This window comes from Psammomys obesus, unplaced genomic scaffold (assembly GCF_907164565.1).
Source record: "Psammomys obesus unplaced genomic scaffold, mPsaObe1.curated_primary_1811, whole genome shotgun sequence".
Classification (NCBI taxonomy): domain Eukaryota; kingdom Metazoa; phylum Chordata; class Mammalia; order Rodentia; family Muridae; genus Psammomys; species Psammomys obesus.
Window position 1 is genome coordinate 30202738 of NW_026596057.1, and position 24406 is coordinate 30227143.

General features: G+C 38.4%; 1 pseudogene; it reads right to left on the reverse strand.

Moving 5' to 3' along the window:
* LOC129689291 (stress-70 protein, mitochondrial-like) overlaps positions 1-21669 on the reverse strand; it is a 64484-nt pseudogene extending 42815 nt beyond the window's left edge.
* Between the last annotated feature and the right edge of the window lie 2737 nt (positions 21670-24406).

Genomic DNA, 24406 nt, shown 5'->3' on the forward strand with positions numbered 1-24406 from the left:
GTCAGGGTGTAACAATATTACCTTTATTCTCAGGACATTTAGCTTACAGTATTTGGGGGAAATGGAGTTTCAGTGAGTGACTCAGGTCTGCTTGGATCCAAACCCACTATGTAGGTCAGGTTGGCCTTGTACTTGCGACCTCCCGCCTCAGCCTCCCCCACGCGGGGAATGCAGGGATGCCTCATCATGCACCCAATAAATTGGGTTTATCATTAATTTTCTTTGTGTGGTACTAAAGATCAAATCTAAGCATTGCATAGTACTCAGCAGGCGCTCTTCCACTGAATTATTTCCTCATCCCTTTCAAATTTTTAATTTTGAACAGATTCTCAGTAAGTTCCAGAATGACCTTGAACTTACTTTGTAGTGAGCATGGGCCTTGAACTTTTGATCTTTCTGCTGAGGGTCTCTCTCTAGAACCTGTACTCTCAACTGACATGTACTGCTCCCATGTGCAATATACACTGTGCTCAGAACATCACAAACACACAGGAAAAGTTAGGGATGAGGATCTTACTAGTTGGAACTAGTATCATGTTAGTTTTTATTCACACTTTAAATTTAAGAGGAAGGAGTTATTACTGGCTCCAGATTTACTTCTGTAAAGTCATGCCTTGAATTGTCAGAGGCTGTTTATTCTTAGTGCCTTATTCTCTTTAGTTCTTGCAATTAAGAATATACAACATAAAGAATATTAGAGCATATTTCCACATGGAGCATTCGTTTCTTTCTATTTGGTTGATAGGTAGCCATTCCCCATAGCTAGGCCTTCAATGAATCTGTTCTCTTAATGGGTTTTATATCTATTCCAGAATTGTGCAAAATGTATTCAGATGTGTAGGCTCAGGTGTATTTTAGTGATTCAAGTAGGGCCTTTTCATTTTGCTTCTGACATATTAAGCGAGAATCTTAGAGTGTGATATCCTCTCGTAGTCCATTACTTTGCTGCTATCTTAAATGGTGGGAGCACATTCTAACAACTATTTGGACCTCGATATTAGCTTGCCATGTGAGGCTTTTAATAAGCAACTGTATTAAAGCAGCCATCAATTACATAGCAGTTTGTATCTCCTTTTCATTATTTTATTATAACTTTGAAGAAAAATGGAGTCTTCTCTTTGCAACTGTCACGTCTAGATTAATGTGAATTATTTTAATTTATATTCAAAGCATGGTAAGTGAATATAACAGGAATGTAATTTGAGAAAACCATTATTAGAATTATGCGAATGACATAAAAGAATCTTAAGAAGCATTCACTCTTCTGGAAGCTAGCAATTATTAAGTAGCTGAATTTGAATAAAGTCCTCACAAAGAGTGCTTCCTAGAGGAAAAATAGGGTCCATGAAGATAGGATATGGTCTGGTTTAACCAACCTTATGGCAATTATTAAGAAGTAATTAAAATTTCTCAAAAGATCAGAGGAACCTGATGTAATTCACCATGGAATAGCCACTTATCCTTTAAAATTCTATTTTTGCAGGATGATTTAGAACTTTGATGCTCATGCTGTAAGTTAAAATGCTCACTCAGCAGTGTGTGTCACAGTGTTTGCCAGCAAGGGGGAGAAGGGTTCTTTGCATCTTCATACCTATGTAATTTTCTCAGTTTTACTTCATAGAAGCCACACGTTGCTTCCCACTTCAATTCAGAATTGATTTTCAAATTGTAAGCAGACCAGATTTTTCTCAAGAATTTCTTGCTTTCTCCACTTTCAGTGATTTTCTTTTTATTTAATCTATCTATCTATCTATCTATCTATCTATCTATCTATCTATCTATCTATCTATCATCTATCTACTTTTACAATCTATTCACTTTGTATCCAGGCTATAGGGCCCCCTGGTCTCCTCCCAGTCCCACCCACTCACCCTCTTCTCCCCCTATGTCCCTCCCCTAGTCCACTGATAGAGGAGGACCTCCTCCCCTTCTGTCTGACCCTAGCCTATCTGGTCTCATCAGGGCTGGCTACATCATCTTCCTGTGTGGCCTGGCAAGGCTGCACCCCCCAGGAACAGGTGATAAAGAGCTGGCCACTAAGTTTATGTCAGAGACAGCCCCTGATCCCCTTACTAGGAAACCCACTTGGAAACTGAGCAGCCTATGAGCTTCATCTGAGCGGGGGGGGGGGGGGGGTCGAGGTCCTCTCCATGCATGGTCCTTGGTTGGAGTATTAGTCTCTGCAGAACCCCTGGGCCCAGGGTTTTTGGCTCTGTTGGTCTCCTTGTGGAGCTCCTGTCCCCTCCAGGTCTTTCTCTCCCTCTTCTTCCATAAGGTTCCCTGCACTCTGCCCAAAATTTGGCTATGAGTTTCAGCATTTCCTTTGATACCCTCATGGGTAGAGTCTTTCAGAGGCCTCCTGTGGAAGGCTCTGTCCTCTTCCCTGTCTTCTCCCGCTTCAGATGTCTATCCTGTTTGCCCTTCTGAATGAGGTTTCAGCCCCTTCCCTAGTGTCCTTATTGCTTAGCGTCTTTACAACTATAGATTTTAGTATATTTATCCTTTATTATATGGCTAATATCCACTTACAAGTGAGTATGTTTCATGTGTGTCTTTCTGCTTCTGCTTTCCTCACTCAGGATGATCTTTTCTAGTTCCATCCATTTGCCTGAAAATTTCATGATTTCCTCATTTTTTATTACCATTTTAGTTTCAAAATTCGATGTCTGAGTGAGCAATAACAGCAAGGATGTTTCGTTCCCTTTTCAGTTTTACTGCTGATTCGTTAGGAAGTCTCTGAGGAAGCCAGTTTTGTTCTTTTAACGGAGAGACTTCCCTTTTTATACCATCGCTCCTTCCCACTAGGTTGAGCCTCCCTGCCTGAATGTACATTGCGCTTTGCATTTTTCTTCTGTGTCACATCTTAAATGGCAAACTCATTGTTTTTGTGTTGATGTCTGTGTACTTACCTATGAGGCTGCAGGATGGCTATAGGAGCCATGCGTGCTGTATTCATAGTTATGGGAAATAGAACTGAGGTTGCCCATCCCTAGCTTCAAGATGGGTTAGTTGCCAGATATCAAAACTTCATTTAATCACTTCTTAGCTTACTGATTTACATGTTAAATATGTATTGAGGCTAAAAATCTCTACATCTCACACTGTTCTGTTTTGAAAGTTAATGAATAAAAGACCCCCAGTCCCTAAAGTTGTGAGATTTATATTTTCTTTACTAAGATAGACAAAAAACTAAATAAGAAGACATGTATTTATGAGGTAATGTCAGTGGAGAAAAGCAAAGAATGAGATAGAAAAGACCACTATGGGATTCACAGTGAATAAGGTTTTTCTATAGAAAATATCTAATGCAAATGTCCTCAGGCAGGAACATGCCTATCGACTTTGAGAGATTGCTAGGTGTTCTGTACAATTTGAGTGGACTGATGGAGATAGAGGATACTAGGCTAGGTGCCAGTCATGACACTAATATCTTCAAGTTTTACGATAAACCTATGGAGCAGCCATTATTCATTTAATCCACTAATACACTTAAGGAAAGATAGAATAAAGGGTGTATTCAAAACACAGATATAAGGTGACTCAAGGGTAGATTTTTCAACCTTGGTCTGTCTACCTAAGTACCATATAAGCTCATAAAAGCCAAAAGATAAATGGTCAGGATTTGTGCAGGGTGACCTTGTTAGCAGGAAGTCAGCAAGGGAGGAGATAATTACAAATACTATCTTCCCGGGATTTGAGAGAATTTGTTTAAAGAAAAAAATGGTCCCATATAATCAAGTATCTATTTAAGCTTTATGCTATTCTGAATTGAACATGCCCACAATTTTAACTGATGCCTCTCCCTTGTGAGTGAAATCTGCAAAGATGGGAGCTGCTGGTGTGTGGCCTCCAATGACCTTGTTATTGTAGTCTTTTCGCTCCCTCACATTGTCACAGTAATTTCCAGATGAATAGCTCTTTTCTCTGAATTCAAAATTTATTGAAACTTTTACATAACTGTGTTTAGGCAAATTGGAGAGAGCAGGGTGCTAATGAGGCTGAGTTTATAGTTTAATCTCAGTACGGTTCAGTTTGCTTTGCACAGAGACCAGCTCCAGACAAGCAATCGCATCTTAACAAATTACGTACTGCAGCTTATAAAAGCATCTGTGGGAGAGATAGCAGCAGAAAATTCTTCATGCAGATAATTTGTTAATTTGATTTTACATATGGTTATACTTTCAGCTATCTGCCTGTTATGATACTTGACTTTAGTTCTGTATCTTCTCCTAGAGTAATCGTAAAACAATTAAAAAATTAATCTATATAAACCTAATAATTATGGAAATAAAAAATATTCTCTGGCCTTATTATGTTTTTCCTACTTTCTTTTTTTTTTTTTTCCTTTTTTTTATCTTCTGGCTTCCTTTTTGTAGCTACTGTGTGGAACAATACCTGTAGGGAGATTTGGTGCTGTTTAATTTTCTTTTTTTTTTAACATTTGCTGTATGCAGTAGCCTCACAGTGACAGCTCCTCGAACTTCAGGACAGATTCAGAACTAAGGCCATATGTCCATCAAGTGGTGTTTTTCTAGACAAGGAAGAACAAGAAGGGCTAAAATCATGTCCATACTGAGAGGTTCCAGGCCAACATTGGCATATTTGCTGCTCTTTTATTCTTCTATTGCTCAAGTTCAAATATGATGAGCATTCATATTAATATAAGGCTCATGTGAATCTATTATTTATTCTGTATGGCCTGTAATACATGACTAAACTCTATTATTCTTCTTTGTGTCAAGCATTATTGTGAGTGGTTTTACACAAATTATCAAGCTTAATTCAAAGCTTATGATAAAATTATTATTTACACCTTACAAAGAAAATAAAATTATTCTGTAGAGATACTTGATATATATTTTTGGTGTATAAATATTTTTATTAGACATTATATATACATATATATTTTTTATTTCCTCATTTTATTTTCAAATCCAGATTAGATAAAAAAAAGAGCGCTAATTAAAGATATGTGTGCCAAACACAGACCTACTAAGAGAATAGCTAAAAACATGCCTTAAGATTATGAGGGATTTCATCCCTACCTTATTTCATTTTAAAAGTTATTCCCAATGTAGCTGCTTACTACTGATCTGGCTTTTGCACCTACAAACAAGGCACAGGTAGATGGCTTTCCTTGCAGGGTCTTGCTGAGAGACCAATTCCATGTACAGATAGGTACATAGCAGTACACTTGGCCAACAAATCTGACATGATTGATCTCATTCATGTTCCAAGACAGACTGTCTTCATTGTGTTTGAAATGGCTTTCACCACCTCTTGAAAACATGGCCATTTCAGCACAAATGAATTCTCTATCTTCATAAGATTAGTACATAGTCCCACCTACTACAAACTCTCTTTACATGCAGCAGAAAAATAACAAGCTAAGGACAGAACATTCTGAACTTACTCCTGTTGGATTTATTGCACATTAAATAAGTTACCTAACTGACACTACACTTACATATTAAGGAAATTTTAGAGAGGACTGCAAATACATTGTAACAGGACCAAAGTTTGCAGCTTTCTGATCAGCAAGTACCTTCACTCTCTACCATCAGCTTATGTTGTCCTTTTATCTTCACAATGCACTGCTACTATTGTTGTTTCTCCTCCTTTGATTGTCCTTCTGTCTCTCAATGCCAGAAGTTCCAGAGCATTCCTCTCAGATGCCATTTTTCCATGTGCCGTTTGAAGAGCATCAGTGCTGAATCGAGCATGATGCCTACATTGCGCTTTCTGGTTCACTGTCATTTTGAGTAGGAACCCTTTCTTCTTGGGGGTCTCAGATTTTTGCACTCGTCAGCGGCAGTTGGTCCTTGAGTTCTTCCATCCTGGTTTCTGTGTAATGAATAATTTTCAACCTTACTAACTCTTTCAACTCCTTTCTTTTTTTTCCAGTCTTCCTCAGCATCTCTACTTTTTAAACCATATTTTCAACATCATCTTAGCATAATCCAGCAAAAGATTGGAATACAATCAGTTGATTCCATCCTATCCCCTGTACTTGACAGATACATGTACATACAATCACCTTGGCACCAATGTCAAATGTAACTTCTGTCAAAAGGACTCCACAGGGCTGGAGAATGTCTATCAAAATAAACTGTCAAAAAAGCCTATTGTTTTCTAGTATCTCTCTCTTATCTAGACACACTTTAATCTCTACTTGAGTCTGTCCAGTAGCAACTAAAGAAAACACATTGCTCTTTTTGTTTGGAATAGTGGTGTTCCTATTAAAGAGTTTAGCAAAGATACTTGTCTGAGAGGCAGTACCCAGAGACAGGAGTGACATCCAGGGATAGCACATCTGATACCACCACCCAACACACCTCCCTGAATGGTGGCTCCAGTCTGCAGCCTCATCAGCTTTAACAACTTTCCTTGGGGCTCTGCTAAAAAGATCTTGTAGTCAGGTGGTGGCAGCACATGACTTTAATCTAAGCACTTAGGAGGCAGAGGCAGGCAAATATCTAAGTTCAAGACCCACCTAGTACAGAGTGAGTTCCAGACAGCCAAGGCTATATAGAAAAACTCTGTCCTGAAAGACCAAAACAATAATAATGATGATGATGGTGATAAATATCTTGCTGAACCTTGAGTATCTGTACCATGCCACAAACAAGGACTATTCTTCTATGTCGTTCTTGCCAACTTCAACATTTTATATACCTTTCTGGTACAGGAGAATAGTCTTATATGTGACAATGCCTTCAAATGGAGGCAGCGTCATATTCAGACCATTGTGTCTGGAGCATCCATTGTACAGCATGGCAGGTTGATGCCTGCCTGCACAGATGAGGAGAGTTCTTCCTTAGCTTCATGAGAAGCTTCCTTCAGGCTGAAATGCCACACTGCCTTTTCTCAAACTAACTCATCTCTCTCCAGGACTCCTTTACAATGTGCCATAACAAGGCCCTGATCAAAGTCTTCATCTCCAAGTGTCCCCATTGGTGGATATCACCACAAACACTGCTTTCTGAAAATCCACGGTAGAAATGTCAAAAGTTCTGCCACTGTAACCATGCACAACAATAACTTCGTCTTTATATTCACCTAGAACACAGGCTGGAACAGCAGCTGTGGGTTCATTTATCATTTGAAGGAAATTTAGTCCAGATACTTCTCCAGCATCCTTAGCGGCTGTGTCTTTAGGTCACTGAAATAAGCAAGGAGAGTGGTTATATCAGCTTTGCTGTGTGAGCCACATACTTTTCTGCAGTCCCTTCATCCTTACCCACATAAATGCTCCAAAATAACTCAGAGAACAGAATTTTCCATGAGTCTCAACTAAGGTATAACCATTGGAGTCATGAGCAGTTTACAAAAGAATGTCCCGTATTTCAGGGTCATCATAGCCAAGGTTAAAGAAGTGATTGGTAGCATTCAATGTATTGTTTGGGTTAGTGACATGCAGCTGGTTGCTCTCTGCTGTAAGGCAGCAATAGAAAGGGTGTTCTGGCCCCTTCAGCTGGCCTCAAAACCTTTGCTTGCTCTGCATAACTTCCACATAGGAGTTGTTTATACCCAAGTCAATACCAGTGACTGCACCCATGATTGCTTTTGATTCATTGTCCCTTTAGATAAATCTAAAAGCCTCATGATTGAAAGGCCATGGCAGCCATTGTGGTGATGGGTGTCAGTGAAGGCCCATGAGTCTGCAACACCCACCAAGAAGAAACAAGCTCTCTGCATGCTCAGAGCTGTGTGGCATAGCTGAGGGCAGCTTTCTCTTTCTTAAACATGAATGGGCAGGAGGCAGAGCAAGATGGCGGTGCCGGGAGGACTCTCATTCTGAGCAGCAGCGGCAGGATCGCACAGTGACCAGCAATCAGAACTCACGGCCATAAAACACAGTCATTGTGTTTCCCAGGATCCCCAGGAACCACCAGAAAATAACAACAAACATCTAAGATAGCACAATGGGTAGAGGCCAGCGTAAAAGCTCAACCAACAAAAGACAGAGCAATATGGCATCTCCAGAACCCAGTTACCCAGGGGCAAGTAGCCCTGGACACCCCAGCATAACTGAAATCCAAAAAGATGACCTAACAACTATGCTCATGAAGATGATAACAAAGGAAACAAATAAGATACGTAAAAACATAGAGGAAGATAAACTCAAACAGAATATTGCCATCCATAAAGAAATAAAGGAGGCTGCAACCAAACAAATTATGGCCTTTAGAAAGGAAATGCTTAAAGCACTGAATGAAATAAAAGAAACAGAGTTGAAGGAACTAAAAGAAAAACAGGAAAGTACAATCAGACAGGTGAAGGAAGTAAACAAAACAACTCAAGACCTGAAGATAGAATTGGAAAAATTAAAGAAAACACAAATGGAGGAAATAATAGAGAGGAAGAATCTGGGGAAGAAAACAGGAACTACAGAGGTAAGCATAACCAACAGACTACAAGAGATGGAAGAAAGAATCTCAGGTGTAGAAGATACAATGGAAGAAATCGATGTATCTGTCAAAGAAAATGTTAAATCCAAAAAATTCCTGACACAGACCATCCAAGAAATCCAAGACAATATGAAAAGACAAAACCTAATAATAATAGGTATAGAGACTCCCTTCTCCAAGGCCCAGAAAATATTTTCAACAAAATCATTGAAGAAAATTTCCCCAAGTTAAAGGAGAGGCCAATAAGAATACATGAGGGCTACAGAACGCCCAACAAATTTGACCAGAAAAGAAAATCCTCCCGCCACATAATAATCAAAACAGTAAGTATACAGAACAAAGAAAAAATACTAAAAGCTGCAAGGGAAAAAGGCCAAGTAACATATAATGGCAATCCCATTAGAATCACACCTGACTTTTCGACAGAGACTATGAAAGCCAGAAGGGCCTGGATGGATATAATGCAGACCCTAAGAGAACACAGATGTCAGCCCAGGCTACTATACCCCGCAAAATTATCAGTCCTCATAGACGGAGAAAACAAGATATTCAATGACAAAAACAAATTTCAACAATACCTACACAAAAATCCAGCATTACAGAAGACACTGGAAGGGAAAATACAACCCAAGAAAATTAGCTTCTGTCAAGAAAACACAGGAAATAATTAACCTTACTACAGTAAAACAAAAAGCAACCAAGCACACAACCTGATGACCACAGCCAACATGAAAATCAAGGGATCTAACAGCCACTCGTCATTAATCTCTCTCAACATCGATGGACTCAACTCTCCAATAAAAAGACACAGATTAACAGAATGGATATATAAACAAAACCCAGCAATCTGTTGCATACAAAAAACACACCTAAGGCACAAAGATAGACATTACCTGAGGGTAAAGGGTTGGAAGACGACTTTCCAAGCAAACGGACCCAAGAAGCAAGCAGGAGTAGCCATTCTAATATCTGATAAAATAGACTTTCAACCAAAATTAATAAAAAGAGATGAGGAAGGACACTTCATACTCATCAAGGGAAAATTCCACCAGGAAGACATCACAATCCTGAACATCTATGCCCCAAATACAAGAGCACCCACATTTGTTAAAGAAACATTGATAAAATTTAAACCATATATAGATCCCCACACATTAATAGTGGGAGACTTCAACACCCTACTCTCAACAAAGGACAGGTCAACAAAACAGAAATTAAACAAAGAAACAATGTCTCTGACAGAGGTCATGAATCAAATGGACCTAACAGACATTTACAGAACTTTACACCCAAACACAAAAGAATTTACCTTCTTCTCAGCACCTCATGGAACATTCTCCAAAATAGACCATATAGTTGGTCACAAAGCAAGCCTCAACAGATACAAGAAGATTGAAATAATCCTTTGTATCCTGTCTGATCACCATGGAATAAAGCTGGACCTCAACAATAACAGAAATAGCAAAAAGCTTACACACACATGGAAACTGAACAACTTGTTGCTAAATGACAGCTGGGTCAGGGAAGAAATAAAGAAAGAAATTAAAGGCTTTCTACAACTCAATGAAAATGAAGACACAACATACCCAAACTTGTGGGACACAATGAAAGCAGTGCTAAGAGGAAAGTTCATAGCACTAAGTGCCTTCAAGAAGAAATTCGAGACAACTCATTCAGGCAACTTAATGGCTCACTTAAAAACCCTAGAAAAAGAAGAAGCAGACACACCAAGAAGGAGTAGATGGCTGGAAATAATCAAACTCAGGGCTGAAATCAATCAATTAGAAACAAATAAAACAATTCAAAGAATCAAAGAAACCAAGAGCTGGTTCTTTGAGAAAATCAACAAGATCGACAAACCCTTAGCCAAGCTAACTAAAAGGCAGAGAGACACCACCCAAATCAACAAAATCAGAAATGAAAAGGGGGACATAACTACAGACAATGAGGAAATCCAAACAATCATTAGGACTTACTTCAAAAGTCTATATGCCACAAAATTTGAAAATCTAAATGAAATGTACAATTTTCTTGATCGATTTGACTTACCAAAGCTGACCCAGGACCAGGTAAATCAACTAAATATTCCTATATCCCCCAAAGAAATAGAAGCGGTCATCAAAAGTCTCCCATCCAAAAACAAAACAAAAAAAAACCCAGGACCAGATGGCTTCAGCGCAGAATTCTACCAGACCTTCAAAGAAGAGCTAACACCAATTCTCTTCAAACTATTCCACAAAATAGAAACAGAAGGAATAGTGCTTCCTCAAGATCCAACCATATCACTCCTAGGCATATATCCAAAAGAAGCTCAAGTACACAAAAAGTACATTTGCTCAACCATGTTTGTAGCAGCTTTATTTGTAATAGCCAGAAGCTGGAAACAACCCAGATGCCCCGCAACTGAAGAATGGATGCAGAAATTGTGGTACATCTATACAATGGAGTATTACTCAGCAATGAAAAATAAGGAAATCATGAAATTTGCAGGTAAATGGTGGAACCTGGAAAGGATCATCCTGAGTGAGTTGTCCCAGAAGCAAAAAGACACACATGGTATATATTCACTCATATAGACATACAACGTAGGACAAACCCACTAAAATCTATGCATCTAAAGAAACCAAGCAAGAGAGAGGACCCTAACTAAAATATTCAATCCACCTGAAAGGCAAAGAGGATGGACATCAGAAGAAGAAGAAAACAGGAAACAACCTAGAAACCTGCTACAGAGGGCCTCTGAAAGCCAGAAGAAGAAAATAGGAAACAAACTAGGAACCTACCACAAAGGGCCTCTGAAAGCCTCTGCCCTGCAGACTATCAAAGCAGATGCTGAGCCTGATGGCCAACTGTCGGGCAGAGTGAATGGAATTTTATGTAAGAAGTGGGAAATAGTAAGAGCTGGAGAGGACAGGAACTCCACAAGGAGAGCAACAGAACAAGAAAATTTGAACACAGGGAACTTCCCAGAGACTCATACTCCAACCAAGGACTATTCATGGAGATAACCTAGAACCCCTGCACAGATGTAGCGCATGGCAGGTCAGTGTCTAAGTGGGTTACCTAGTAATGGGAAGAGGGACTGCCTCTGACATAATCTGATTGGCCTGCTCATTGATCACCTCCCCCTGAGGGGGGAGCAGCCCTACCAGGCCACAGAAGAGGACAGTGCAGCCACTTTTGATGAGAACTGACAGACTAAGATTGGAAAGGAGAGGAGAACCTCCCCTATCAGTGGACTTGGGGAGGGGCATGCATGCAGAAAGGGGAGGGAGGGTGGGATCGGCCGGGGAGGAGGGAGGGGCTTATGGGGGGATACAAAATGAATAACGTGTAATTAATAAAAAATTAAAAAAGTTAAAAAAAAACATGAATGGTTTTCATGCAGCCATAGATCATGCAGTCAGAATATTAGAGTGCCAATTTAAATATCATATGACCTTCCTAAACCTGGTGAACTGAACTATTCAAAACTTTGGTCCCCTTGAAACCAATACCCTTGTTATAAATGCAGAATGAGGAATCGATGCCAGACTTCTGGCTTTAAGAAGGAAAACATTCACATGAATATAACAGGCAACTGAAAGTCATTCAGCTTAAGAGAGGGATGCAGTGGAAAACTCATCAGTCAACTTTGTGAAAATAGGTTCCACCTGTATATAAAATTCATTGCTCAAGCTAGAATATTAAAGATTATTTATCAAATATTCATCACCAGTAGCATATGCTGAGTAAAATTTCAAATATCATGATACTTCATATTTTCAAAAGAAATTTTCATGACTCATGGTAAAGTTCTAAAGACCATAAACTTTATGAATAAACTGTTTTCATAATCCAGATACTGTTAAAAAAATCTGAACCCCAATTCTCTAAGGTACTTGTTATTTATTCTAATGGTCAACTGTGTTAGAACTGGACTGAAGATTTTCGCTGACAGATTTCATCTCACAGGTGGCTGCCATTTTATAACTCTCTCTCTTTTTCTCCTTTCTCCCACAAATATAACTATATATATAACTATATATATATATATAATTTTATATATATATATATAACTGGTGGAAATAACTGTAACGACAAGAAAGCATATAAAATAGTTATTGTACAGTTATAGAGTATAACTATGTGATATATAAACACATTTTAGAAGATATTTAGTACATATAAAACATAAATTATATAAGATATAGTTTTTATTTTTAAATTTAAAATCAAGATTAGTGTCTGTTATATAATTTCCCCAGGAAACAATTCATTATTAGTTATGCAGTTTGTTGGATTTATTTATGAACAAGAAAAAATTTCCATTTAAATAAGTGTATTTTTGATTGCTATGATATATTTTTTATATATCTCTCTCTAAATTTACCTATGATAGTAAAGCTTTTTGGTTTTGTTTTTTTTATAAACTTTATATTTTATATTAATTATAGTTTATTCACTTTGTATCCCATCTGTAGCCTCCTGCCTCATTCCCTTTCAATCCCACTCTTTCTCCCTCATCTCCTCCCATCCCCCTTTCCAAGTCCACTGATAGGGGAGGACCTCCTCCCCTTCCCTATGACCTTAGCTAATCAGGTCTCATCAGGGCTGGCTGCATTGTCCCCCTCTATGGCCTGGCAAGGCTGCTTCCCCCTCTGGAGGAGGTGATCAAAGAACCAGCCACTGAGTTCATGTCAGAGACAGTCCCTGTTCCCCTTACTAGGGTACCCACTTGGACATTGAGCTGCCATGGGCTACATCTGTGCAAGGGTTCTAGGTTATCTCCATGCATGGCCTTTGGTTGGAGTATCAGTCTCAGAAAAGACCCCTGTGCCCAGATATCTTAGTTCTGTTGCTCTCCTTGTGGAGCTCCTGTCCCCTCCAGGTCTTTCTATCTCCCCCTTTTTTCATAAGATTCCGTGAACTCTGCCCAAAGTTTGGCTATGAGTCTCAACATCTGCTTTGATACCCTGCTGGGTAGAGTCTTTCAGAGGCCCTCTGTGGTAGGCTCCTGTTGTGTTCCCTATTTTCTCCCTCTTCCGATGACCATCCTGTTTGTCTTTCTGAGTGAGGACTGATCATCTTACCCAGGATCCTCCTTCTTGATTAGCTTCTTAAGGTGTACAGATTTTAGTATGTTTATCCTATATTATATGTCTAAGTGAGTATATACCATGTGTGTCTTTCTGCTTCTGGGATACCTCACTCAGGATGATCTTTTCTAGTTCCATCCATTTGCCTGCACATGTCATGATTTCCTCATTTTTAATTGCTGAGTAGTATTCCATTGTGTAAATGTACCACAATTCCTGTATCCATTCCTCCATTGAGGGACATCTGGGTTGTTCCTAGCCTCTGGCTATTATGAATAAAGCTGCTATGAACATGGTTGAGCAAACATCCTTGTTGTATACTTGAACATATTTTGGATCTATGCCTAGGATGGTGTAACTGGATCTTGAGGTAGCACTATTCCTAATTGTCTGAGAAAGCACCAGATTGATTTCCAAAGTGGTTGTACAAGTTTACATTCCCACCAGCAATGGAGGAGGGTTCCCCTTTTTGCAAATCCTCTCCAGCATGTCTTATCACTTGAATTTTTGATCTTAGCCATTCTGATGAATGTAAGGTAAAATCTCAGGGTCATTTTGATTTGCATTTCCCTGATGACTGAGGGCATTGAGAATTTCTTTAAGTGTTTCTCTGCCATTCGATATTCCTCTATTGAGAATTCTCTGTTTAGCTCTGTACGCCATTTTTAAATCAGATTACTTGATTTGTTGCTGTTTAACTTCTTGAGTTCTTTATATATTCTGGATCCTCTGTCAGATGTTGGGTTGGTCAAGATCCTTTCCCAGTCTGTAGGCTGTCATTTTGTCCTGATGACAGTGTCTTTTGCTTTTCAGTTTCATGAGGTCCCATTTATTGATTGTTGCTCTTAGAGTCTGTGCTGTTGGTGTTTTATTCAGGAATTTGTCTCCTGTGCCAATGACTTCAAGGCTCTTCCCTACTTTTCCTTCTAAAAGAGTTAGTGTGTCTGATTTTATGTTAAGGTCTTTGATCCACTTGGACTTTAGTTTTGTGCAGAGTGATAAATATGGATCTATTTCCATTTTTCTTCATGTATACATCCAGTTAGATCAGCATCATTTGTTGAAGATGCTGTCTTTTTCCATTGTGTGGTTTTGGCCTCTTTGTCAAAAATCAAGTATCTGTAGGTGTGTGAGTTTTTCTGGGTCTTTTCCTCGATTCCATTCTATTTCTATGCCAGTACTATGCAGTTTTTGTTACTATTGCTGTGTAGTACAGCTTGAGGTCAGGGATGGAGATACCTCTACACAATCTGTTGATGTACAGGATTGTTTTGGCAATTCTGGATTTTTTTTGTGTGTGTGTTTCCATATGAAGTTGAGAATTGTTCGTTCAAGTTCTGTAAAGAATTGTGTTGGTATTTTGATGGGAATTGCATTAAACCTGTAGATTGGTTTTGCCAGCATTGCCATTTTCACTATGTTAATACTACTGATCCATCAGCATGGGAGATCTTTCCATCTTCTGATATCTTCTTCAATATCTTTCTTCAGAGAATAAGTTTTTTCAAACAGGTTTTTCAATTGCTTGGTTAGAGTTACACACCAAGGTACTTTATATTATTAGTGGTTATTATGAAAGGTGTAGTTTCCCTAATTTCTTTCTGGGCCCTTTTGTCTTTTTTATACAAAAGGGCTACTGATTTTTTTTTGAGTTAATTTTGTATCCAGTCACTTTGCTGAAAGTGTTTATTAGCTGAAGGAGTTCTCTGGTAGAAGTCTTGGGGTCACTCACGTATACCATCATATCATCTGCAAATGATACGTTGACTTTTTTCTTTCTGACTTGTATCTCCTTGATCTCCTTTGGTTGTTTTATTGCTCTAGCTAGGACTCCAAGAACTATGTTGAAGAGATACAGAGAGAGTGGGCAGCCTTGCCTTGTCCCTTATTTCAGTGGGATGGATTTAAGTTTCTCTCCGCTTAGTTTGATGTTTGATACAGACTTGCTGTAGATTGTCTTTACTATGTTTAGGTATGTGCTTTGTATCCCTGATCTCTCCAAGAATTTAAATATAAATGGGTGTTATATTTATATATTATGTATATAAAATATAATATATATTATATAAAAATATATATTATATACATTATATATAATATATAAATATATATTTATATAAATATAAATTGGTTTTTGTCAAATTCAGCCCCTTTTCTATGCTCCTTACTGGCCAACCACCTTTTTTTCACTTACGTCTTTCAACAATTTCAGTTTTATTCAATATCCATGAGTGGTTGTTTTAAAAGTATTTTAGTTCTATATAAATAAGCCTGATCACTAAAATAGAAGGTAATTGTGCGTTCTTTAAAGTAAAACTATCTTTGTTGAAATAACAACTTATTTTAGGGAATTGTTTTCTTGTGTCTTGTTCTCTGATAATAAACATAAATCTGTTTTAATTGAAACAGCCTCTCATTCTTGTTTAAAATAAATATCTTTCTAATAAAAATTGAAACCTAAGTGTACTTTATTGTATGTTTTTAACACATTTTTTAGTTTTGAAGATTGTGTTAGTTTCTATGAAGTCTCATTTAATCAACTATAAAACATAAAAGTAATAATTGTAAGAGAAGGAACAACCTCACATCTTTTTTTTTTCTATGCAGGAAGCATCCTCACATCTTAGTTCTAAATTTTAGTTAGTAACACCTATGTAGTCATAAAAAATAATTTATTTCTTAACATTAATTATATAAATTCCTTTTAACTAATTACGTTTATAATAAAAATATTGAAAATTTTAAAGGAATGGACATGTCTGCCTTTATTTATAAGACATAAGAAACATAAGATCCTTTACAAATTCATTCTAGATTTTAATTGTATTATGGAATTTAATATTTAAATATTATCTTAATTTCCCAAAATTGTTTGGTTAACTATTTTGATTATTGTTTATGAACATTACAAAAATCTCTCACTCAAAGTAGCTTCAAATTAGATGACATAATTTTATTCAATTGTTTTTTTTATCTTAAATTACTCATCAAAAAGTTCATAATATTGTTGGACATTAATTATTGTACTGATCTTCTGAGAAAAAAGCAGAATAATTTAGACTTTATTTCCATTTTGCTCCCATAGTGCTTAGTTGTCACGCATAGTGTAAAATACAGCACATCTTTGTACAGCTTCTCATCTGTTTTTAAACTTTAGATTGTGCGTATCTCCAGCTGCAGCACATGGACACATCTGTCTGTGTATCTGTAGCTATATATCTATCCACACATATAAACCAGTGCAATTTGCATTAAACACCATTCTCTCCACTCTTGCCTGTATTCTGGGAGTTGCATGTGTAGGTCAAGGTTTTACCTGAGTCTTTGGGAGGGCAGTGATGTTTTTCATAAATGGTGAGACTGGTATGCTAGAAAATTTCTCAGACCCGCAAACATCCTGCCACTTACTGGCAGACACTAGGATACTTCTTTCAATGATTTATGCAGAGACCTATTGTTTTCCAGCTTGTAGTTTGGTTATATGAGTTACACTGGATTGTTTTATTGAAGTGCCCAATATCTGAGATCTAGACAACCAAAGATAAAAGCCAGCGTACCACATTCCCAGATGAGGGGAAGAGCAGAGGTCAGAAGAAAAGCTAAGAGTGCTGTGACACTGAGAAGGTAAGCACTGAGAAGGCGCAGTGGGGAGAGACCATTGGCCCTGCAGAGCTGAGTTAGATGCCTTAACTCATGTGGTGGAAGATTAGAGCTGTCTCCAGCAGGTTGTTCCCGACATCCCTGTGCAAGTTCCGATGGGTGCCCCTCCAATACTTAAATAAGTAAATAAAAATGTAAAAATCTATCCATTAGGCCAGAAAAGCCATCTAGGGCTAAGGAGTGCTCTCTCACAGACACAGAAGCATCAGTGCATCTAGATTCAAACAATTTGATTTAAATAAAATTAAATCCAAATTTAAATTTGAAATTAAGTGCAGAAACAGACTCCCAGGGCCTCCACAGATCCCTGTGTTGCCTCATGTAATGATTTCACCCACTTATGTTTCTTTAGAACAAAATGGTTCAGCCTTTGTATCCTCAGCACTGTATATTTAATTGCTGCTATATATTTGAGCATCTTTATTTTAGTTACCTACCCCTCCTTCCATCTAATGATTAATACCTATTAATTTAAATATTCGACAGCCAGTAAAGGTGGTGAATTAGATTTTTTTTTCTTAAGTGTGACATGGTTGAAGAACCAAGCTAATTTCTGCTTGAGATCTGACGTACCTAGAATGATACTGACTGAAGCTCTGTCTACTTGAAGGCAGATGGAAGCCATACTATGATACCTGGAAGGAAGCTGCTTGGGTCTCTGTTCTGGGTTCAAGAAAGTGGGCACCCAAATTCTTCTGAGATTTTTTTCCTCTTCTGCCAAGTTAAAATATATCTATCCATCTATAGCATTTAATATATTTCATGGATGAAGATTGTGAAAATATGAGAACCAAAGTGAAAAATCTCAGCTCTACAATTGGGTAAACTGTGGCCGGGCAGTGGTGATACACCTTTAATTTCAGTACTTGGGAGTCAGAGGCAGCTGGATCTATGAGTTCAAGACCAGCCTCGTCTACTGAGTGAGTTCCAGGACAGCTGGGATTATACTGAGAAAACTTGTTTAAAACAAAAATCAAACAAACAAAAAACAAAACAAAGAATAGTACAGCTATTACAGTAGTAACAAGACAAAATCTTCATCACAGGGCTTTAGAAGTAGGCTGCTAAGACTAAATCCAGACTCTTCTACTTCCCAGATATTTGACTATGGAAGATAACCTTGTCTTTACCAGTAAATGAGGATAATAGAGGTAGCTACATTGCTGCTTTTCTTTAAACAGATACTTCATATATTTTGTGAGTAAGTAGGCTTGCACATGGCATGGCCTGTGTGTATGTAGAGCCCAGACTATAATAAGAAGGATTCTGTTCTCTCCTCCTACCACGTGGGTCCTAAGGAGTGAACTCAGGTCCTCACGCTTGGGGGCTTGGGGGTTATCTCACTGAGCCATCTTGCAGTTCCAACCCACTACTATGTTTATAACAGTTTTTTAAAATCATGATACATGATTAAGAACCGTGCTTGTCACATTGTTACCAGCCTAACTTAATTTGTTATAAGTTATTAGGGTTCTAATTGAATTTTACATTATCTTGTTAGGTCACTACTTTCATATATTCTTCAGAGACACTGTCTCACTAACTACCTGATACTGGTCTCAGATTCACAATGTAACCCTTTCTCATCCTGATATCATAATCCCCTACTAGTTAGCCTTCTCAGTGATATAATTAAAGGCATGCACATCCATGCTTGGGCTTATTTATATTTTCTTTATTCTCACTCGTGTGATGAAAATATGTGTATTCCATTAACTGAGTCTTGCCTTTCGATTGACCTTTTTCCTTAATTTTCCACATCCTATGGCTGAGGTTGTTTCTATGAACTCAGAAGCTGCAGTGTCTGGTCTGCAGTGTCTAAATCTAAATTCTGGTTTCCCTGTGCCTGGACCACAGGATCTGTGGAGGATCCTCTGCTGAAGGCACCGGACCTCTGAAATGGATTTGCCACAATCCCCTTCTATTCTGCCTTTCTACCTGGTCAAATCCTGATGACCAACTCAGTCTCCTTCATATGACTTTCTTAGGGTCAGCTGCTCCTGAGAAAACACAATCCTGACATTCCTTTGAGAGTTAAATTGTACAGGATTTGGTGGTTAATGAAATGTGTTTGGTAAAGGAGAATGGACTGTGTATAGCTCTCAGAATTCTTGTCGGCAAGCACCTTCCTATGAACTTCTTAGGTGAAATATGGTAGGTAGCAAAAGAAGTATTTGGTTGGGAAGGGAGGAAAAGAAGATGATGACTAATGAATTCATACGTTGTAAGTTGTGTGGAATGGAGAAATCAGAGCCATGATGGAGACTAAGCTAAGGAAAAGAGTTATGCAGGATATCTAAGACTGGTCAACATAAAAATGTTCAAGATGGTATTGTTTATAAAACAAAAGTCTTCAATGGGTTTTTGTTGATAACTAGTGAAGTGTTGATGCAACAGATGATTTTAATGTAACTGAGCTAATGTTAAATACAACTACATGCATGAATTAAAATAAAACAATTTTGAGTGGAAAAAGCAATCAAATTAAAATACATTATGGTGTACTCGATTTTTAAATCTCCAAATTAAGCAAAAATCAAGCCATGTAAAGTCTTTAAAGTGTCCAAAACATGGGAGATGGGGGCCGAAGTGGAAGATGGAGGATGCTGTGAATGAGAGCCATAAATGAAGCCTGAGTCTTCTCTCCACTCAGGCTGATTGGCAGAAGGAACCCAGAATCCAGGTGGAGTCAGAGAAGTGTACTCATGACACAGGCCAGGATCAATATATCTAAAGCAAGTTCTCATGAAAAATATTTATGTTATCTTGGGGCAAAAGAGTTGATTTAGGTCAAATCAAATTAAAATCAGAACAGAACTCGTGAATGAAACTGAGATAGGAGAACATGCTTTGTTGTGGCTCATTTTGTGATAAGGTTGGGTTCTTTAGACCAAGGCAGGCTTGAACTCACAATCCCCCTGTTTTTGACTACTGGTGCTATGATCATAGGTGAGTGCCACTGGGCCATGCCCAAGTTTTTACTAATTTCAAGTGCTTTCTCAAGGCGTTACAAACATTTTCTAAATTTCTCATCTTTACTGAGGCTGCACTGTTTAGAATTTTATGTGTCATTAATTCGGTTTTCCATGCCCCACTTGTTCTCTGTGAGCTGTGTACTAAGATGAACTCCACATTCAAACAAAAAGTTTGTGCACCCCAGTGAAAAGACATGCTGTGGTGTTGTTCCTTTTTTTCCTGCTAATTTTTAGTGCAAATTAAAGAGTTATGATTCTTACGAGTAGAATGTTAAATGACCATAACAGTGCCATCATTAAGTATCATGCTATCTTATACAAATAATTTTATATTTACGAGAGCTTTGTAAATGATATTATCTATGTCACTGTCAACCAAACTTCCCCACCTCCTCCTCTACATCCTCCTTGCTTTCCCAAATTCATGATCTTCTCTATAATTAGTATTGTTCCGTGTACACAAGCACACATACAAACAAATGCACACGCGTACATGCTCCTACACACATGCACATACAATCTACTGAATCCATTTAACATTGTTTGCATCTACAAGTGTCCTGGTAAAGGTTACAAAGATTACAAAGAACAAAAACTAGTCAAAACACAGAGAAAAACGATTCTGAAATGTCCAACACTAGCTTATACACTTGCAATGCAAGTCGTGGAACATCTGGAATAGTGGATAGAAAGATTGTAAGAGCCAGAGGCTAGATAGTGTCCACTGGGACATGACAGGGAAATACACTGTATTGGAGCTCTCGACACTGTAGTTGCTTGAACAAAACCAACATAATGACAACACCAATTGATAAACTAACAAGGACAGGGAAATTCCACGTGTTCTCACCTAACTAACTGAAAAGCGACAGGTGGCCAACGACTCCCAAGAAAGCGAGAATCTGTCTTCGAACCATAGGCTCCCACATAGGCTGCCGAGTCTCAGCTGAATCATTCCATGTGCAGATAAACTCTAAAGAAGTCATTTGAGACTGTGCCTGTCTATATAGCATTTATCTGGCAACTAGAACTACTTTTTAAAATTGAAAATAGATTTTTTTCATGCAATATATTCTGAGTATATTTTATTTCCTTACAATATGTTCTGATTATGTTTTCCCTCAAGCCCTCCTTGATCCTTCTTCCCTACTCACTCAAATACTTGATGGCTTCTGGGTTAGACATAGGGGTTGTGTCCACTTCTTCTCTCAGCACTGGGACCTCATCTGGCCCTGACCAGTGCAGGCTCTATGCATGTTGCTAGAGTCCTTGGTACTTCATAAGTGCCTCTGTCCTGCTGTGTTTATAAGGTCTGGTTTTCTCCATGTCCTCCTTCCTTTCTGGTTCTTACAATCTTTCTGTCTCCTCTTCAATGGTTCCAAGAGCCCTTTGGAGGAGGGATTTGATGGAGACATCCCTTTTAGGACTAAGTGTTCCAAAGTTTTTCACTCTCTGTACATCATCCTGCTGCAGGCCTCTGTATTTGTTGCTACTTACTGCAGAAGGAAGTTTCTCTGAGGATGGCTGAGCAAGATACTGCTCCATGAGTGTAGCAGAATGTCACGAGGCATCATTTTGTTGCCATGTCCTTTAGTGAAACAGCATTATTTGTTTTTCCCTGTGTCCCTAGCCTATCTCACCGCAGGTTCTTGACAGCTTGAGCAGGGCCGAGGATGTGTTCCATCCCATGGAATGGGCCTTAAATTCAATAGGATAGTGTTTGGGAGCGTCCACAACTTTTGTGCCACTATTGCATTAGCATATCTTGTAGGTGAGTCCCTCTTACAGATTAAAGAGTTTGCAGCTGGGTTAGTGTTATCTTTCTTCTTGGGTAGCATGCAGAGGATCTGCCAGAACCATGAACAGTAGTCCCTAGGGGTGAATGATCTAAATAGGATCCAACCCAACTTCTCCATGTTCAGTGAGTCCTGTGGCTGTTACCTCAGCAACAGGAACCTTGTCATCAGTTTGTGTAGTGCAACCAAGAGCCTTGTTAATCGTCTAGATTGGGGGTTCCCATGGGTCGTCTTGGGCCAACAACTCAATTAAGTGTAACTCATTCCTGGTACCGGAAGCTCTGTTTGGTAATAAAAGATGTCCAGTTGAGCTCTTTCTTCTTTGTTGTTTAATGATTTATTTTTTATCGCCTTCTCATATCTATATGTTTTCAAAATCTTCTATTATGTTAGGTTTTCATATGAGTCTCCCCTCAAATGGACCTTATTTTTGTTGTCCCTCCATATTCTCATCCTCACCCCACTTTTCCCTCTCCCTTCTCATTTAATACTTCTGTGCCAGTACCTCCCATCCCACGCATCCATAATTATTCTATTTTCCTTCTCCTAGGGTGTCCAACCCTCCCTCTAGTCCCTTACTCTAAACATAACTACTGTGATTAGATGGATGGAAGGCTGCTTATAATAGACTTAACAACTAGCATCCATATAATCAAATTCATACAGTATTTTTCTCTTTGAGTCTGAATTTCCTTACTTACCTTTTTTCTAGCTCCATTTACCTGAAAAACTTTCGCTTTCTTTTATTTTCCTTTCCTTTCTTTTCCTTTCCTTTCATTTTTTCCTTTTCCTTTTCCTTTTCCTTCCCTCCCCTCCCCTTCCCCCTCACCTTACTTCCTCCTCCTCCTCCTCTTCCTTCTCCTCCTCCTCCTCCTCCTCCTCTTCCTCCTCCTCCTCCTCCTCCTCCTCCTCCTCCTCCTCCTTCTTTTATGAGACAAGAGACAAGGCTTTCTGTGTAGCCTTGGCTGTCCTGAACTTATTTAGTAGACAGGCAGGTCTCGAACTCACAGAGAGCCACCTTCCTCTGCCTACATGAGATTATAAGCATGTGACACAGTGCTGGCTTCTTTCTTTCTTTTTTCTTTCTTCCTTCCTTTCTTTCTTTATTCCTTTCGTTTTTGCCATTCATCCATTGATAGACATTTTTTTCTAATTTCTTGCTATTAGGAACATAGACAAAATATGTCACTGTCACTGTAGTATGATGTAGAATCCTGTTGGTATATGCCAAAGAGTGGTAAAGCTGGATCATGAGGTAGATCAATTCCCAGAGTCCAAAGGAACTTCCCTATTGATTTCTATAGTGGCTGTACAAATTTTCACTCCCACCAGTGATGGATGAGTGTCCTCTTGCTACACATCCACACCAGCATGAGCTGTCCTTTGTTGTATATTGATCTTCGCCATTCTGACAAGTCTAATATGAAATCTCAAAGCAGTTTTGGTTTGCATTTTCTTAATGGCTAAGGATGTTGAACATCTCTTTAAGTGCTTCTCAGCCATTTGCATTTCCTCTTTTGAGAGCTCTCTGTTCAAATCTGTACTCATTTTAGGTGTGCTATTTTTTGTCGTTAATGTCCAGTTTTTTTTATTTCTTTATACATCTTAGAGATTAGCTCTCTATCAGACATGTAGCTGATAAAAATCTTTTCCCATTATGTAGCTTGCTGTTTTGTTCCAACAACGGTGTCCTTTTCCATACAAAAGCTTTTCAGTTTTCCAGTGCCTCATTTATTAATTATTGATCTAGATCCCTGTGCTATCAGTAGTCTATTCAAAAAAGGCTTTTCCTGTGCCAATAAGTTCAAGACTATACCCCACTTTCCTTCTATCTGTCTCAGTGTATCTGTTTTTGTGTTGAGTTCTTTGATCCACTTGGAATTGAGTTTTATTCAGTATCATAAATTCTACATGCAGCCATCCAGTTTGTGCAGCACCGATTGTGGAAGATGCTGTCTTTCTTCCAGTCTGTCTTTCTGAACTCCTTAACAAAAATCAAGTTGCCATAGGTGTGTAGACTTATATCCGAGTCTTCAATTTGATTCTACTGATCAGCATCTCTGTTTCTGTGTAAATATCATGCTGTCATCATCATCATCATGATCATGATCATCATTATTATTATTATTATTATTATTATTATTACTCTGTAATACAACTTGTGATCAGGGATGGTGATACCTCTACCAATTCTTTTGTTATTAGGGATTGTTTTAGCTATCCTGAGTTTCTTGTTTTGTTTTGTTTTTGGTTTTGTTTTTTTGTTTTTCCACAAGAAGCTTAGAATTGTCCTTTCAAGATTTGTGAAGAAGATGGCGACTAGCACACACAGTTTCGGAGCTGTGGAAGAGATAAAGTTCTGAGCTGATGTGTGGAAGAACTTCTGAAGCCAGGGAAACAACGGAGAGACTTTCTAAACAACAGGGAACATCGCAGGAGGTGAAAACCTTGGTCTCCGGTCACCCACGGACTTGATTGGGGAAGGT